Source organism: Gobio gobio (assembly GCF_949357685.1).
Source record: "Gobio gobio genome assembly, chromosome: 24".
Taxonomy (NCBI): domain Eukaryota; kingdom Metazoa; phylum Chordata; class Actinopteri; order Cypriniformes; family Gobionidae; genus Gobio; species Gobio gobio.
Genome location: NC_137120.1, coordinates 38,032,249 through 38,051,166, shown reverse-complemented (window position 1 = coordinate 38,051,166; position 18,918 = coordinate 38,032,249).

Genomic DNA, 18,918 nt, shown 5'->3' with positions numbered 1-18,918 from the left:
AGTTAGAGAACAGACACTACAATTAAAAACTGAATGTGTCTGCTCAATACAGCACGAGCTGAACGAGAGTCGCCGCACAGACCAGAAGGAGTCAGATTTCATTCATCACGAGAGCGAAGAGCTGACAGACCAGATGATCGCGGACGATTTGGTTTCAAAGCGAAATGCGCCTATTTAAGTGAGTTTGTCATTGTACTGTTTTGTTGTTGTGTTTTCATGAACCCACAATTCAAGCAACCCGCCCCCGAACTGCCGCTAATTTTAAACCAAAACTAAAATTAGCACGGCCAACCGTCATTCATTCACGGTGCGTGTGTCCAGGCTGGCGCGTTTTCAGTTCATGCCTATGGAAGCTTAACTTTCATAGGAATTCATTGAGAACACTTGCGTTGCTCCGACCGCACCGTTATGAATGTCCGTGCGGCCGTCTGTCTTTACATTCTGTGAGTGAGATCCCACCCCTGTGGGTGGTTGAAAACATGCAGAACTAGCTCCTACCACTGGCTGTAGTCTCTAGCCTCTGGCCAAATAAGCCTCCGATGACGCAAAATGACGATATTTGCATCATCGGTAACTTTTAAATAAAAAAAAGACATAAAATACATAAATCTCTCGTCTTAGGGGGATATGAGGTGGGGTGGCGGGAACACGATCATTCGAATATGTACTACTGGGTTTCTACTGATACAAAGCTTAAAGCTACACTATGTAACTTTTCCGTCCACTAGAGGTCGCCTGTTCAAAACAAAGGCGTGGTTTGATGACGCCACGTTTGAGTGCAGAATCTTGGGACATGTGGTCTTCAGCTCACAGCCGGTGGAAAAGAGTCAGGATAGGATTCGGGCAGAAATCATGTTGATGGATGCGATTATTAACATTACTGTAGTGAAGCAGAGCAGGACCGAGTGTTGTGGAGCTGAGCAAGGCCGCAGGAGCGATTGAAGAGCGGGACTGTTATTATGGCATAGTCGCCGGCGGGACTTCCTCTTTTCCAGTCATGAGTATGAGGTAACGCAACTCTGTTTATCGTATTAGATATATCTGAGTGTGTTGAAAAGGAAGTTATGACGTTCGCTCGGCGGCTGCTATGACACTTGTTCACACTGCAGTGAGAGTAAAGTGTTTCACTGAATAAAAGGGGAAACCAAGGGGAACGCAGATATGACGCAATCGACAGGCGACTCCCTCAAACGCATAGCTCACACGTCCCGGTTCCTTGGTTAAAATAGCAATTTCTCACGATTTACAAATAGTTGGAAACATTTGGGATATTCTAAGTACTCAACTGAACAAAATATATAACACTGGCCTAGTGGTTTTTGGATATTTTACTGCAAAAATCTTACATAGTTCACCTTTAATGCTAATCGCTGAAGTAGCCCTTTAAATAATATTTCTAGACCAAATCAATTTTGACCCGCAAAGGAAGGATTTGTTACAAAGTGCGAGGGAGGAATGAGGGTTAATAACAGCTTTAACCCCTTAACTGTTACCGTCCCACTAGCGGGACTCTTGGCGCTCTTTTTATTTATTGCCTTTTGTTCGTGCCACATATTTTTGAAATGTCAGAAATTTGGACAGAAATGTATTAATTTGTTACAGGAAAATGCATAAAACACAACAATGGAATGTGGGTGACACCGGTGGCTATTTTTGGTACAGCGCCTAAAAAAATCTCATAGGAACTTAAATTTTCGTGATATCAACTTCAAATTTGGAACACAGCTTGGTTATATGTTTGGCTTTTATTTTATAGTATCTTTAGAGTAAAAAATATTTTGTCAAATATATATATATATATTACATAAAATAAAACATGTTTAGTACAGTACATTTGATTTACAGAGTGTCTTCTTTAAAACAAGACCAAACATATATATTGTCTATATTGTCTAAATGTCTATATTCCAAAGCATTCCTGAATTACAAGCATTTAAGTTTGGAATGAGCATTTTCATGTCTATTCTCAAAACCGTTAAATGTCTAATTCGATTTTAGAGCCGGAACTACTATATTTTAATACTATACAAGGCATAGCTCAGTGTTATATTTATTTTTCTATATGTAAACTTAATTGAAATTTACACTTAGAGCAACATACAATCTTTTGACATTTCAAGCCCTAGTGTTCTAGTCCCAGGAAACCCAAAATCCCGAGTTTACTGTAGGGAAATCAGGGATGTGCTGAAAATGGCAAGGAACCAAGGCGGAGGAACCGTCCTATCCGTCATGGATCACTGGCTTCTATGGAGCGCTCCGTGTGGGGGGTAGAAATCATCAGTACACTAATAGAGTGAACTTACCCAATGGGGCTTACGGCAGCCCATCAGACGATGTGCGGGAAACGTGCGGATGCTCAAAATTCATTCACGATGGCACTGCTGTCACTTGCCTCTGCCGGCGTGCGAGTGTTTTGAAAGGTCACTTCAGGTCGCGTGGAAGAATCCCTCCTGCGCGCCTGTGCTGGAAAATAGCTGGCTAGGTGAGGGAACATCTGTTTTCAATGGATTCTGTCCCACCTCACTGGGAAGCCAGATGGAAAGAAAGGGAGATAAAAAGGGTAGGAAAAAAAAAAGCATCTATAGAGAGAAAAAGCATTGAGAAAGGTGACTAATTACGCTTCTGATGTCTGAATTCAGACTGTGAAAGTGAATTACACATCTAACAGGCTGTGACTCTAGGGAACCGGTGTTTGGCTCCTTTGATTGCTCAAGGTATTACAAATATTTCACAGGTTTTATTTCCCCAGAAAGAAAAGCTGGACGTGCTTCCCATAGATCTAAATTCACTTAATCTCGTTAAGCAAGATGCAATACAGTTGGGCTGACAAAGCACTTCAGCCTTAATGGAGGTTCTCCTCAGCTTGAAAACCTCTGGCTTGTGTTTCTGAGAAATCGACACTCATTATCTGGATCTGGTTATGGTGACATTCCAGTATCGCGGTTTTGTGGGTAAAATTTACCGAACGCTCCGCCCGTTCCCGAAAAACGCCATTAACCTCTTACATTAGCTAACCCTGAGCGTATGCTGAAATTTATTAACTTTTACGACCGATGACTGCGACGATAATTTCCATCATAAAGCCATTAGGCACTTCAGTAAATGCCTGAGATTTGTTTCATAATGGAGGAATTACCCGACGGTTCAGTCATATTGAACAGCTGCGGGCTTTTGTATGGTTAACATCATTTCAAAGTGCAAAGAGTGTCTGAAGAAGGTGAGCAGGTCAGCAATGAGCCTCTTTTTTTTATGCATTTGATGAAGCTGAACGGTCCATTTCTCCATTTAACTACAGCCTGTTCAGCTATTAACACATGCATGTGCAAAGAAAACTCAGCAAACAAAGCATTATGTTCAGCTCGTACCATTTGGATTGTCCTTTATCCCCTGCAAAATCACATGAGGTCTCTTTAATATTTCATTGGATTCTCATAGACCGAAATGAAAATTCATTAGAGAGCAAATGGACATTTCTGGTTATGTTTACTTCTACTCGGATTGCTCACCTGAACAGATTCCAGTCATCTCAAAATGTACCTCCTCGGGAGTTTCAGAAGATCTCTCGATATCTCAGGATATTTCTGCAATCAAAAGTCAAATATTTCAGCACTCAACCATAGGAAAGAACTACACTAAATTTTTCAACTAAACATCGAAATAAATTAATAAACTATATTAACCATATAAACTAAATTACTGATCTAATTATTGATCTAAAGCCCACACTGTCACTGTATGATAATTGAAATGAACTGATGACATCAGCGTTTTCTCCAGAATGGCTATACAGCTGAATAAAATTATGCTGCATTATTTTCCTGTTTAACACTGTAAAGCTGCTTTGAAACAATCTACATTGTTAAAAGCGCTATATAAATAAAGTTGACTTGACTTGACTAGGAAAGGGACCATTGGAAAGAAATCATACGAAACACACAACCGCACTGAGGAGCCATAAAGATGATAATTCCACAAATAACTGGAATTGCAGGTTTCAAACACAGATGGCGACAAAGAGGCAAAATTTACCGGAGATTTAAAGAGTAATATCAAAAGTCAAATCTCGATATGAGCTCCAATATTTTGCAAAAGACCAAATGATTATAATGATAGTTTCTGCTTCACATCAATGAGATCAAATGGAGTGCAAACAGATATTAACGTAATTCACATTTTCTACAAAGAATGAACTTAATCTCACATTGTTTTTTGAAGAGGACCCAATATGTCTCAGATCTACGGTGGCCCAGTAGTGCACAACACAACGGAATTTATAAAGCAAATATAAATTCACAACACAACAAAATCAAGCCACAGCACAACAAAAAAGCCACAAAAAAACAGAATCAAGCCCCAACACAACAAAATCAAGCCCCAACACAATGGACTCATGCCACAACACAATAAAAAAGCCACAAAACAACGAAATCAAGCCAAAATACGGCTTAAAAGCCGCAAAACATCGAAATCAAGCCACAACACAACAAAATCATACCACAACACAATAAAAAAGCCACAAAACAACAAAATCAAGCCCCAAACACAAAGAAATCAAGCCACAACACAACGAAATCAAGCCACAACACAATGAAGTCAAGCCACAACACAACAAAATCAAGCCACAACACAACGAAATCAAGCCACAACACAATGAAATCAAGCCACAACACAACAAAATCAAGCCACAACACAATGAAGTCGAGCCACAACACAACGAAAAAGCCACAACACAAAGAAATCAAGCCACAACACAACGAAATCAAGCCACAGCACAACGAAAAAGCCACAAAACAACAGAATCAAGCCACAACACAACAAAATCAAGCCAATACACAACAAAAAAGCCACAAAACAACGAAATCAAGCCCCAACACAACAAAATCAAGCCCCAACACAACGAAATCAAGCCACAACACAACGAAATCACGCCACAACACAATAAAAAAGCCACAAAACAACGAAATCAAGCCTCAACACAACAAAAAAGCCACAACACAAAGAAATCAAGCCACAACATAACGAAATCAAGCCACAACATAACGAAATCAAGCCACAACATAACAAAATCAAGCCACAACACAAAAAATCAAGCCACAACACAACGAAATCAAGCCACAGCACAACGAAATCAAGCCAATACACAACCAAAAAGCCACAAAACATTGAAATCAAGCCACAACACAATGATATCAAGCCACAACACAATGAAATCAAGCCACAACACGAAATCAAGACACAACACAACAAAATCAAGCCAACACACAACAAAAAAGCCACAACACAATGAAATCATGCCTGAACAGATTCCAGTCATCTCAAAATGTACCTCCTCGGGAGTTTCAGAAGAGATCTCGATATCTCAGGATATTTCTGCAATCAAAAGTCAAATATTTCAGTACTCAACCATAGGAAAGAACCATACTAGGAAAGGGACCATTGGAAAGAAATCATACGAGATACACAACCGCACTGAGGAGCCGTAAAGATGATAATTCCACAAATAACTGGAATTGCAGGTTTCAAACACAGATGGCGACAAAGAGGCAAAATTTACCGGAGATTTAAAGAGTAATCTCAAAAGTCAAATCTCGATATGAGCTCCAATATTTCTCAAAAGACCAAATGATTATAATGATAGTTTCTGCTTCACATCAATGAGATCAAATGGAGTGCAAACAGACATTAACGTAATTCACATTTTCTACAAAGAATGAACTAAATCTCACATCGTTTTTTGAAGAGGTCCCAATATGTCTCAGATCTACGGTGGCCCAGTAGTGCACAATACAACGGAATTTAAAAAAGCAAACATAACTTCACAACACAACCAAATCAAGCCACAACACAATGAAATCAAGCCAATACACAAAAAAAGCCCCAACACAAAGAAATCAAGCCCCAACACAACGGAAAAGCCACAAAACAACGAAATCTAGCCACAACACAACAAAATCAAGCCACAACACAACAAAATCTAGCACCAAACAACGGAATCAAGCCACAACACAACGAAATCAAGCCAATACACACAAAAAATGCCACAACACAACGAAATCAAGCCAAAACACAACAAAAAAGGCACAACACAACAAAATCCAGCCACAACACAACAAAATCAAGCCACAACACAAAGAAATCAAGCCACAACACAACGAAATCAAGCCACAACACAACGAAATCAAACCACAACACAACGAAATCAAGCCACAAAACAACGAAATCAAGCCACAACACAACGAAATCAAGCCACAACACAACAAAATCAAGCCACAACACAAATAAATCAAGCCACAACACAACAAAAAAGCCACAACACAACAAAAAAGCCACAAAATAACGAAATCAAGCCCCAACACAACAAAATCAAGCCAAAATACAACTTAAAAGCCACAAAACATCGAAATCAAGCCACATCAAAATCAAGCCACAACACAACAAAATCAAGCCACAACACAATAAAATCATGAAATCAAGCCCCAACACAACGGAATCAAGCCACAACACAACAAAATCAAGCCACAACATAAAAAAGCCACAAAACAACGAAATCAAGCCCCAACACAACGAAATCAAGCCAAAATACAACTTAAAAGATACAAAACGTCGAAATCAAGCCACAACACAATGAAATCAAGCCACAACACAACAAAAAAGACACAATACAACAAAATCAAGCCCCAACACAATGAAATCAAGCCACAACTCAACGAAATCAAGCCACTACACAACAAAAAAAAACACAAAACAACGAAAACAAGCCCCAACACAACAAAATCAAGCCAAAAACTACTTAAAATCCACAAAACATCGAAATCAAGCCACAATGAAATCAAGCCTCAAATCAACGAAATCAAGCCCCAACACAACAAAATCAAGCCACAACACAACAAAATCTAGCACCAAACAACGGAATCAAGCCACAATGAAATCAAGCCTCAAATCAACGAAATCAAGCCCCAACACAACAAAATCAAGCCACAACACAACAAAATCTAGCACCAAACAACGGAATCAAGCCACAACACAACAAAATCAAGCCAATACACACAAAAAATGCCACAACACAACGAAATCAAGCCAATACACAACAAAAAAGCCACAACACAACAAAATCCAGCCACAACACAACAAAATCAAGCCACAACACAAAGAAATCAAGCCACAACTCAACGAAATCAAGCCACAACACAACGAAATCAAACCACAACACAATGAAATCAAGCCACAACACAACAAAATCAAACCACAACACAACAAAATCAAGCCAAAATACATCAAAATCAAGCCCCAACACAACGAAATCAAGCCAAAATACAACTTAAAAGCTACAAAACATCGAAATCAAGCCACAACACAATGAAATCAAGCCACAACACAACAAAAAAGCCACAAAACAACAAAATCAAGCCCCAACACAATGAAATCAAGCCACAACATAATGAAATCAAGCCACAACACAACAAAAAAGCCACAAAACAACAAAATCAAGCCCCAACACAATGAAATCAAGCCACAACTCAACGAAATCAAGCCACTACACAACAAAAAAGCCACAAAACAATGAAAACAAGCCCCAACACAACAAAATCAAGCCAAAATACAACTTAAAATCCACAAAACATCGAAATCAGGCCACAATGAAATCAAGCCTCAAATCAACGAAATCAAGCCCCATCACAACGAAATCAAGCCACAACACAACGAAATCAAGCCACAACACATCAAAAAAAGCCACAAAACATCGAAATCAAGCCACAACGAAATCAAGTCACAACACAACGAAATCAAGCCACAACACAATAAAATCATGAAATCAGGCCCCAACACAACGAAATCAAGCCACAACACAACAAAATCAAGCCACAACACAAAAAAGCCACAAAACAACAAAATCAAGCCCCAACACAACGAAATCAAGCCACAACACAATGAAATCAAGCCACAACATAATGAAATCAAGCCACAACAGAACAAAAAAAGCCACAAAACAACAAAATCAAGCCCCAACACAATGAAATCAAGCCACAACTCAACGCAATCGAAATCAAGTCACAAAACGTCTCGGTTACGTATGGTAACCCTCGTTCCCTGAAGGAGGGAACGGAGACGTACGTATTGACGAATTGGGATCACTTCAGAGAGCCCCTATCAGCTTCGAGATATGCAGAACAGGCCAATGGCCATTGGCGTGCGAGATTTGCATCTCGCGCTCCGCCCCGCACTGCGGGTATAAAGCGCAAGCGAGAGCAACACGCAGTTGTTTTTCACTGAGGAGCCGAACTTAGTGACTCGGCCATGCAGTGATGGTACAGCAACTGTGGCGACGGGACGTACAGAGGGAGGGCGAAGAGGATTTAGTCTCCTCGCCCCCCTCAGGAACCTGACGATCAGATCGTGCTTCCCAACAGACTTACCATCTACCATGTCATGGTTTGTGGCAACATAAACTTAGAGGGTGGAGGGAGACAGCCTTCGTTCCAACCCATCTTGTAGGAAGGAAAGCACTGAACCGATCTAGCATCTCCGGGGGTCTTCTCGGCGAGAAGAACACCAATCGACAAACAGGTTTCACTTCAACGCATAGAGGTGCCTCGTAGAGGGCTCACTGGGGAAAACGCATGCCTGAACACCTGTTCTATGGGCACTCCGGCCCGCAGAAACGAAGGGTTCGACCATGGGCTGAAGGTTTGGCGGCACCCCGGCGTCACTTGGACGCGGAGGGACCCGCTGTGCCACGCCCATCTCGGGACTCGGTCGTGTAGCCAGCGTTGAAGCGGTCTCATATGAAGCAATCCGAGCGGCGTTACCACGGCTGCGGATGCCATATGCCCCAGGAGCCTCTGAAAGTGTTTCAGTGGTACCGCTGTCCTGCATTTGAACGAATTCAAGCAGTTCAACACTGACTGGGCGCGCTCCTCGGTGAGGCGAACTGTCAGGGCAACCGAATCCAGCTCCATCCCGAGAAAAGAGATCCTCTGCGCGGGGCAGAGTTTGCTCTTCTCCCAGTTGACCAGAAGCCCCAACTGGCTGAAGTGCCGAAGCACCATGTCCCTGTGTTCGCACAACTGTTCTCGCGACTGGGCAAGGATCAGCCAGTCGTCGAGATAGTTGATACACTCCCTCATGGGAGCAATGGCCGCCTCCGCGACTTTCGTGAAGACACAGGGCGACAGGGACAGCCCGAAGGGTAGGACTCTGTACTGATATGCCTGTGTCGAGGGAGAATCGAGACATGAAAGTACGCGTCCTTCAGGTCTATCGCTGCAAACCAATCTTGGGGACGGATGCACCTGAAGATGCTTTTCTGCGTTAGCATTCTGAACGGCAGCCTGTGAAGGGACCGGTTCAAGTAGCGGGCCGTAGCGGGCCGCCGGGGCAGGATGTGCTTGATCGCCTCCGTCTGCTTCTGGGCGGCCGAGAACTGCTGGGCAAAGCTCTCGACCGCATCGCCGAACAACCCGGCCGTGGAGATGGGGGAGTCCAGGAACCTATACTTATCGGTCTCCCTCATGTTGGCCAGGTTGAGCCAGAGATGCCGCTCCTGGACCACGAGCGTGGACATCGCCTGACCAAGGGAACGGGCGGTGACTTTCGTCGCCCGTAGGGCGAGGTCCGTCGCCGTCCGAAGCTCCCAGAGGAGCTCTGGGTCAGGCCTACCCTCATGCATGTCCATGAGTGCTTGGGCTTGATGCACCTGAAGCAGTGACATGGCATGCAAGGCAGATGCGGCCTGTACACCCGTGTACTCTTTTTGTGAGGAAACGCTCTTAGTGCTGAAGCACCCAAGGATGACCGCGGCAGAACACAGGGAACAGGTGTAGCCTGTGTCTGCACTCACTGTAACGCCCTCACCGAACCAACGCAGAAATATGCAGTGGTGCTGTGAGAACAGCAGTTTTTGCTGCAAGCAGCGGTGAGCACGTGGTTTCGCAGTTTCGTGCCATCTCGCCAACACGAGCGTCCCCGAATTCTTGTTTGAGAAATTGCGTCCGTTTTTCTTCTAATTAACGCCAGTTCGGCTCCGAAGTGAATGACAACTGCGTGTTGCTCTCACTTCCGCTTTATACCCGCAGTGCGGGGCAGAGCGCGAGATGCAAATTTCGCAAGCCATTGGCCATTGGCCTGTTCTCCATATCTCAAAGCTGATAGGGGCTCTCTGAAGTGATCCCAATTCGTCGGTACGTCCGACGTACGTCGAACGTGACCGACTGAAAGGGAACAACGAAATCAAGCCACAACACAACGAAAGCAAGCCACAACACACCGAAATCAAGCCCCAACACAACAAAATCAAGCCAATATACAACGTAAAAGCCACAACACAATGAAATCAAGCCACAACACAACAAAATTAAGCCACAACTTAACGAAAACAAGCCACAACACAACGAAAAAGCTACAACACAAAGAAATCAAGCCACAACACAACGAAAAAGCCACAACACAAAGAAATCAAGCCACAACACAACAAAATCAAGCCACAACACAATTAAGTCAAGCCACAACACAAAGAAATCGAACCTCAACACAAGGAAATCAAGCCACAGCACAACGAAATCAAGCCAATACACAACAAAAAAGCCACAAAACATTGAAATTAAGCCAAACACAACTAAATCAAGCCACAACACAATGAAATCAAGCCACAACATGAAACCAAGCCACAACACAACAAAATCAAGCCAACACACAACAAAAAAGCCACAACACAATGAAATCAGGCCACAACACAATGAAATCAAACCACAATATAACGGAATCAATCCCCAACACAATGAAATCAAGCCACAACACGAAATCAAGCCAAAACACAACGGAATCAAACCATAACACAACAAAATCAAGCCACAACACAACAAAATCAAGACCCAGCTCCCAGCACAATGAAATCAAGCCAATACACAACAAAATCAAGCCAATTCACAACAAAATCAAGCCACAACACAATTAAATTTAAACAACACAACACAACAAAAAAGCCACAAAAGAACAAAATCAAGCCCCAACACAACGAAATCAAGCCACAACACAACAAAAAAGCCACAAAACAACGAAATCAAGCCACAACACAACAAAATCTAGCCACAAAACAACAAAATCAAGCCACAACACAATGAGATCAAGCCACAACACAACAAAAAAGCCACAAAACAACGAAATCAAGCCCCAACACAACAAAATCAAGCCACAAAACAACAAAATCAAGCCACAACACAACGAAATCAAGCCCCAACACAACAAAATCAAGCCAATATCCAACGGAAAAGCCACTACACAACGGAAATGCTCCCGACCACTAGGGGGCTCTTGGAGCGCGGTAAAGTTATTTTTCCTCGCAGTCTTACAAAGATATCAACACCACGATCAGTTTAAGTGTATGTAACCATTGAATATCGAAGTGAAATATTAATTCAAAATCACCTACATGCATTATAACTGCATATTTAAACTCGAGAATGCTTTGACGCTACCACAGCGCATGATGCCTAAGTGAACGTCTGCCAATTCCACCATGTGGTTGAAGCGTATAATTTGTATTAATTAAAATTACTTTTAACACTTAAAAACAGACATGTTCAAATTCCAGTCAGTCTTACCAGTCAGTCTTACCAAAACAATCAAGCTTTGGAATTTGAACATGTCTGTTTGTAAATGTTAAAATTAGTTTTTGTTTTTTTAATTAATACTAATTATATGTTTCAACCTGATCGTAGTGTTGATATCTTTGTAAGACTGCCGAATCTATAGAACAGTGGCAAAGGAAAACTAACTTAACCGTGCTCCAAGAGCCCCCTAGTGGTCGGGAGCATTTCCGTTGTGTTGTGGCTTGTTTTTGTTGTGTTATGGCTTTTTTGTTGTGTTGCTTTTTAAAGTTTGTTGTGTTGTGCACTACTGGGCCACCGTAAAGATCTGTCTTAAACAGTGCCAAGGTAGCAAAGGCTAAAAACAAATGTCAGAAATTTGAATATGAATGTCAGTATGCCATGCTATTCTTTGCAATGCCTTCTGGTCTATATTACCATTCCACACAAGAATACAGGTGTCAGAGTTTCTTTCCTCTGGCGATGTAGCGGTCTGTCAAATTGGGGGGGGGGGAGGTACGGTTCTTTATACCAGCTTCCTCTAATACACTGACACTGCTTCTTTTTTAATTTCCTCTCTTGTTAAATCGAAAGCGTTTTTTTCCCTGTCTCTGCAGCTGTCACCATGGCATTTATGTCTATGTTGGACTTCAATAGGTCGAAGCGCTGTTTATCAGACGCTTCTTTTCCTAAAAGAGTTTCAGACTCACCACCACTCATGTGTTGTCCGCCCAAGGGAAGCTCAGGCAGTTTGTCAATAGGCCCATTATGCGACCTGTCAAGGAATATGACAAGGGCCCATGGCTCTCTCAGTTACTGTCTGGGTATTGAGAACCTCACAAGAAAATGCCACACGTTCCTACAAGAATTAAACCTTGTAGCGGTGCGCTGTTTTTCTTATTATGATAGCAAAAAAAGAGATATCTCTCCAGAACAACCTCATTGGAGGAACACCGCCTTGGAGTGCTTTACCATAATGTCCCTAAAAATGTGGCCCTTTTTAAGATGGAATTCTGAACCTAGTAACCTGGCTTCGGGCACATCCCTACAGTATATACACTCACCTAAAGGATTATTAGGAACATCTGTTCAATTTCTCATTAATGCAATTATCTAATCAACCAATCACATGGCAGTTGCTTCAATGCATTTAGGGGTGTGGTCCTGGTCAAGACAATCTCCTGAACTCCAAACTGAATGTCAGAAAGGGAAAGAAAGGTGATTTAAGCAATTTTAAAAGTGTCATGTTTGTTGGTGGCAGGCGAGCGGGTCTGAGTATTTCACAATCTACTCAGTTACTGGGATTTTCACGCACAACCATTTCTAGGGTTTACAGAGAATGGTGTGAAAAGGGAAAAACATTCAGTATGCGGCAGTCCTGTGGGCGAAAATGCCTTGTTGATGCTAGAGGTCAGAGGAGAATGGGCCGACTGATTCAAGCTGATAGAAGATCAACTTTGACTGAAATAACCACTCATTACAACCGAGGTATGCAGCAAAGAAAAAAAAATTGTGAAGCCACAACACGCACAACCTTAAGGCGGATGGGCTACAACAGCAGAAGACCCCACCGGGTACCACTCATCTCCACTACAAATAGGAAAAAGAGGCTACAATTTGCACAAGCTCACCAAAATTGGACAGTTGAAGACTGGAAAAATGTTGCCTGGTCTGATGAGTCTCGATTTCTGTTGAGACATTCAGATGGTAGAGTCAGAATTTGGCGTAAACAGAATGAGAACATGGATCCATCATGCCTTGTTCCCACTGTGCAGGCTGGTGGTGGTGGTGTAATGGTGTGGGGGATGTTTTCTTGGCACACTTTAGGCCCCTTAGGACCAACTGGGCATCGTTTAAATGCCACAGCCTACCTGAGCATTGTTTCTGACCATGTCCATCCCTTTATGACCCCCTCTGATGGCTACTTCCAGCAGGATAATGCACCATGTCACAAAGCTCGAATCATTTCAAATTGGTTTCTTGAACATGACAATGAGTTCACTGAACTAAAATGGCCCCCACAGTCACCAGATCTCAACCCAATAGAGCATCTTTGGGATGTGGTGGAACGGGAGCTTCGTGCCCTGGATGTGCATCCCACAAATCTCCATCAACTGCAAGATGCTATCCTATCAATATGGGCCAACATTTCTAAAGAATGCTTTCAGCACCTTGTTGAATCAATGCCACGTAGAATTAAGGCAGTTCTGAAGGCGAAAGGGGGTCAAACACAGTATTAGTATGGTGTTCCTAATAATCCTTTAGGTGAGTGTATTAGCGTGTAAAAACTCAAATGTGACAATTAAAGGGTAACTAAACCCTAATTCGAGTAAATGTTTTGACATTTGGGTATAAAGTGTTTTAATTCTACAATATATGGTGTAAAACCGAGTGCTGCCCTCTTAAGGTTGAACGGTGGCTACTGCAGTTGAATTTTCCTATTGGACGTTGTAGGTCATCGTGATGTATGATGGTTCTTCCAACAGCTTACTACCCACGCCCCTGGCACGAGCTCACCACGCCCTCAAAAATGTTTTCCTGATCACATGTTACACGAAGTAGAAACATTATGAATGAAACTCACTTGACACTTGCTATCAACATTCTAATGAAGAAAATACGGTTAAATAATGCAGTACACGTCAGGCTTTTCTTGCAATATTTTTGCTGCCTGCCATGTGTAGATACTTTTCATACACGAGACGCTTTCCACGCAAGTGGTTGCCGTGGTAACGAACAACAATACCGTAACGTGCTGGCGTATATAGTCTAACTTTTATTTGAGGAAATCTGTTTGTAATAGGATATTAGGTTTGAACTTATTGGTCCTACGCTGCCTATTGATTCAGTTAATTTGAATAAAAATACATCACATGTATCTGATCTATTTTTAGTGGCATTTAACGTTACATGTCAGGAAAGTTATCCAATGTTCATTAGTTAGCTATGAGCTTATTTACTTTTAATTTTATATGAATGTTTTAACAAGTTTGTCATGAAGACAAGAGCTGTAGCCTATAGAAAACATTTAAGTTTTTATTTGAGTGTAATTATATATGCTATATATCTGAAAAGAAATAGGATAGCAGTTGAATATACACTCAAAAAATAACTCATTGGACTAACTCAATTTAATTGAGGGCAGGATTTCCATCCTATAAATATGTCTCATTAAAACAAGTTGCAATTAAATGTAATTGAGTTGGTCCATTTGATCAAAAAGAGCTTAAATGAAATTGATACATTACAAAAAGGACTTTTTATACTGGTCAAACTTAAACTAAAACATTTAATTGGAAAATCAATTATAAGCGGTTTCATTTAGGTTCAACACTAACAAACAACATCTTTCCTTTTACTGAAAAACATAAAAACTCTTTAATCCCTAAATTTACTCTCCTAATGCAGTCCCTTGCAAAGCATGCTGGGAACTACAGATCCACTGCCTAGTTAGTTGTCAACAAAAATGATTCATGTAGTTTTGACACAAATTAATCAAGTAAACATCAGTTAAATATATTCGGTTGATTGAACACTGTTAAAGGTCCCATGGCATGAAATTTTCATTTTATGAGGTATTTCAACATTAATATGAGTTCCCCTAGCCTGAATATTGTCCCCAAGTGGATAAAAATGTTGATCGGTGTAAAACCGAGTTCTGGCTGTCTGTCTCTGCCTTTGAGAAAATGACAGGCCAGACTAGCCAATCCTGAAGTCTCCTGGTTTGACGTCCAAGCAGGAACGGTTACCTCCCTTTCCTCCACCCAGAGAATCTGGCACGCCCATGCAAACACTCGAGATCATTAACGTTACTTGTGAACGAGTGAACACTGGCAGTTTCTCAGTGTTTGGATGTACAAATGAAAACAGAAGTCTTTCTTCAGTTCCTTCTGATCTGTGATCATTGATTTCTTATGTGTAGCTTATTATTTATTATTTGTGGACACGCAGCGGCTTCTCTCTCTCCCGACAGAACAGTGTTTTCGTGTTTTCTATCTTGTGAGTCAGTGTTTTTGTACGTCCTTGTCGCGTCTATCTGTTCTAAAATGTGCATACAGTCTTTTCTGTTTAACATCAGCAGTCACATCTTTAGAGATAAACCTCACGCACGCCGAAGCTCGGCCTCCAACATCCCCGACCCCCAGTACTGCATCTGGCCCACAGCGGAGGCACCAAACGCGGTTTGAGATTAAGCAGAAGGAGGGTAAGCGTGAGGGTATCCGGCTAGGCTAGGCAGCTTTCCCCACAATAAACTGGATTACATTCGATTACAGCTGTTGTGTCTTTGTTTGCGCTGTGTAACGTTACTCAATGCGCGTCAATGACGCTATTCATATGATTGGAACATATCTAGAAATAATGCTATTCTCAACACTTACTAACTCGTTCATCTCGCTGTAATGGTACATTGCATGTGTTACAAAGCTGGTAGAATAATGATGAACACGGACTCGGCGTGACTGGGACTCGTGTTTATTCAGAACTCTCAGATACAAACACAATAAACTCGCGCTGACAGACAGCGGTCTCATAACTCAGTAGTTACTATAAATAACTTTGTTAGCAATCGCTGATCTCCGTGATGTCCGGTTCGCGAACGAATCATTCTTTTGAATCGGTTCTTTTTAGTGAACCGAACCAGTTCACCAAATCGGACTGAATCGTTCTAAACGGTTCGCGTCTCGAGTCAGCGCTGATCCATAATTTACTAAAGTTACTAACTTTCTGACATGAGTGACAGCCCCTCCGACTAGAAATAAACTAATAACCTGAAGTATATGCTAGTAACTACAACAGTTCACCCTGAACTGAGACATGCTGAGAGAACTGATGAGAAGTGAACACAGGTCCATCCGTCTCTCTGGCAGACTCGTGCCTGCTCTTGCCTCGTTAAACCCCCCCCCCCCCCCCCGCTCATTTAAAATGCAAAGATGTCAGCCAATCACAACAGTGGGCGTTTTTACTGAAGTCTCACAGCAGACACGCCTCTTGAAGCAGGGCATTCAGCCACAGGGCAAACAGCAGTATAGAAAAAATGCCTTTTATTTCTAAATTATGACATTTTATGATGTAAAAATCATACTAATAATATAAGTACACCTCAGGAAACACTATAAAATAATAGAAAAATGCCATGCCATGGGACCTTTAAATTAAGTTGAGACAAAATGTAAAAAAACAAACAAACAAGCTTACATTCTAACAAATATGCATAAAGCATATAAGCATTAATTGTAAATGAATATCGTGATAAATATCTAAATAGTATGATATGGAAAAAATATACATATTGTGATAACATTGTTGACCCTATAGCCCAGCCCTAACCAGTTCAATTCCCACAGTCCAGTACTAAAGACAAATCTCTCTCTTCTTCAGCCTCCTGGGCTCCCCGGAGTTAGTGCAGTTGTGCGGGGAGGACAATGTCGTTCATTAGCTAAACAGGGTCAATGCTGTTTCTATCCCTCCCACATGCAGAATCCACCAAATCAGCCACACTGCCGGTTCCCCTAGCAGCGGCCCACACAGCAGGTGTTTATGGGTAATTGCTGTGTTTGGCACTTTAGATTGTTTGTGCTGATGGTGGCGGTTCCTTCCCAGGCATGACTATAATTTTAGAATAAACACTTTGCTACTATGCATACATTTAAAACAGCAGAACAGCATTAGTTGGTGAGTATGCGGTCCAAGACTAGGGTTTCAAACCACTATTCGAGTGCAATTCACAATTCAAGGGAAGAAACATCAAATTAAACGCATTTTCCTATAAAAAAATAGGGCAAAACATAGATTTGAATGGGAAAGATGGCATTTATTAAGGGGTGGTTGATTATGATTTTAATTTTAGCTTTTTTAATTGGTGTGAAATGTCGCTGTTTGAGCATGAACAACATCTGCAACGTTATGATGCTCAAAGTTCAAAGCAAAGGGAGATTTTAAAGAAATCGCTTTTTAAGGACTACAACAAACGGCTGTTAGGGACTACAACGAGCTTATTCATGGGTTAGTGACATCACTAACCCTAAAATTTGCATAAACCCCGCCCCCGGGAACATTCAACAAAGGCCATGTTGAGAGTTGTTGTAGTAGAGCACATTTGGGAGTCTGCTCAAGCTGCCGCATCCGTCTTTTCACATTATTATAGCAAAACAGTACTAACACAAATGCAATAGCATGTCATAAAAGCAAGATGACAACATAAGTTATAACTGTAATTAAACTAAACTATAACGGTTCTATCTCCATGCAGCAGATATTCTCTGGCTCTGTGCATTTTACAACAGCACCCGCACGAGTGATTTATAGATTATCATGACAGAATATGCTAATTTATTGACTTGAAGATAGTTGACCATTCCGAAACGTCCTGTATCATTCTACATGTTGTCATTCTTTTTGAGTCTCTCCATCATTTTCCGACTCTGGTTTGAACATAAAAGGCTGAACAGTTTCTGACATTTTCAGTTTGTGTCTGTGTGAGGTATTCAGAGCTGCTAACACGAGCTCTTGAAGCCCCGTCCTCTTCCTGAAAGGGCGCCGGGACCAGCAGCTCATTTGCATTTAAAGTGACACACACAAAAACGGCGCGTTTTTGTTCACTCTCGAAACGGGACATTTTTAACATGCTATAAAATGATCTGTGGGGTATTTTGGGCTAAAAATTCACATACACCAGGGCTCAAGACTAACTTTTTTTCACCAGGAGCACAGTGAAAGTGTTCGGGGCACAACCAGAAAATTTCGGGGCGCATACCGTAAATCAACATGCTAACCAAATCTACTAATTTCCACTATATTACAAATAAATATTTTAATAATACAGGGCTCCAGACTAACATTTGAGAGCAGTGGCACCAGCGCCGGAGGGAAATTTATCATAACGTTAATTTAATCATAAAATTACTATTGTTTTGTTAATAAGTGCAGTTACTAATAATAGTACGTTTGTTTATTGGAAATGTAACAGTGAAGCGTGGAGCTTGAATTGTTATGCAGAAAAAATGTACTTTTATTAACAACAGTAATGTGCAAAAACCTAAAATTTTAATATTCCACTCTCATTAAATGTACTATTGTTCTTCTATACTATAGTATCACACTGAACTAAAAGAAACACTCTTTACTTGTTTTCTGTGTAATCCATTCCCAATTTGAAGAATAGTTTTAGTTTTTCATGAGACTTTGTGGCTTCCTATGTATACTTTTTTCCATATATTAAGTAGTGGAAATGTCTAATAAGTCAAATAAGTGCTCCTATGCCACCACCTACTGGTTATAGTGGGGTTTTTTTGCCATAAAGTGGCCAGCACCTTTAAACTTTTAGTTTTACAAATCA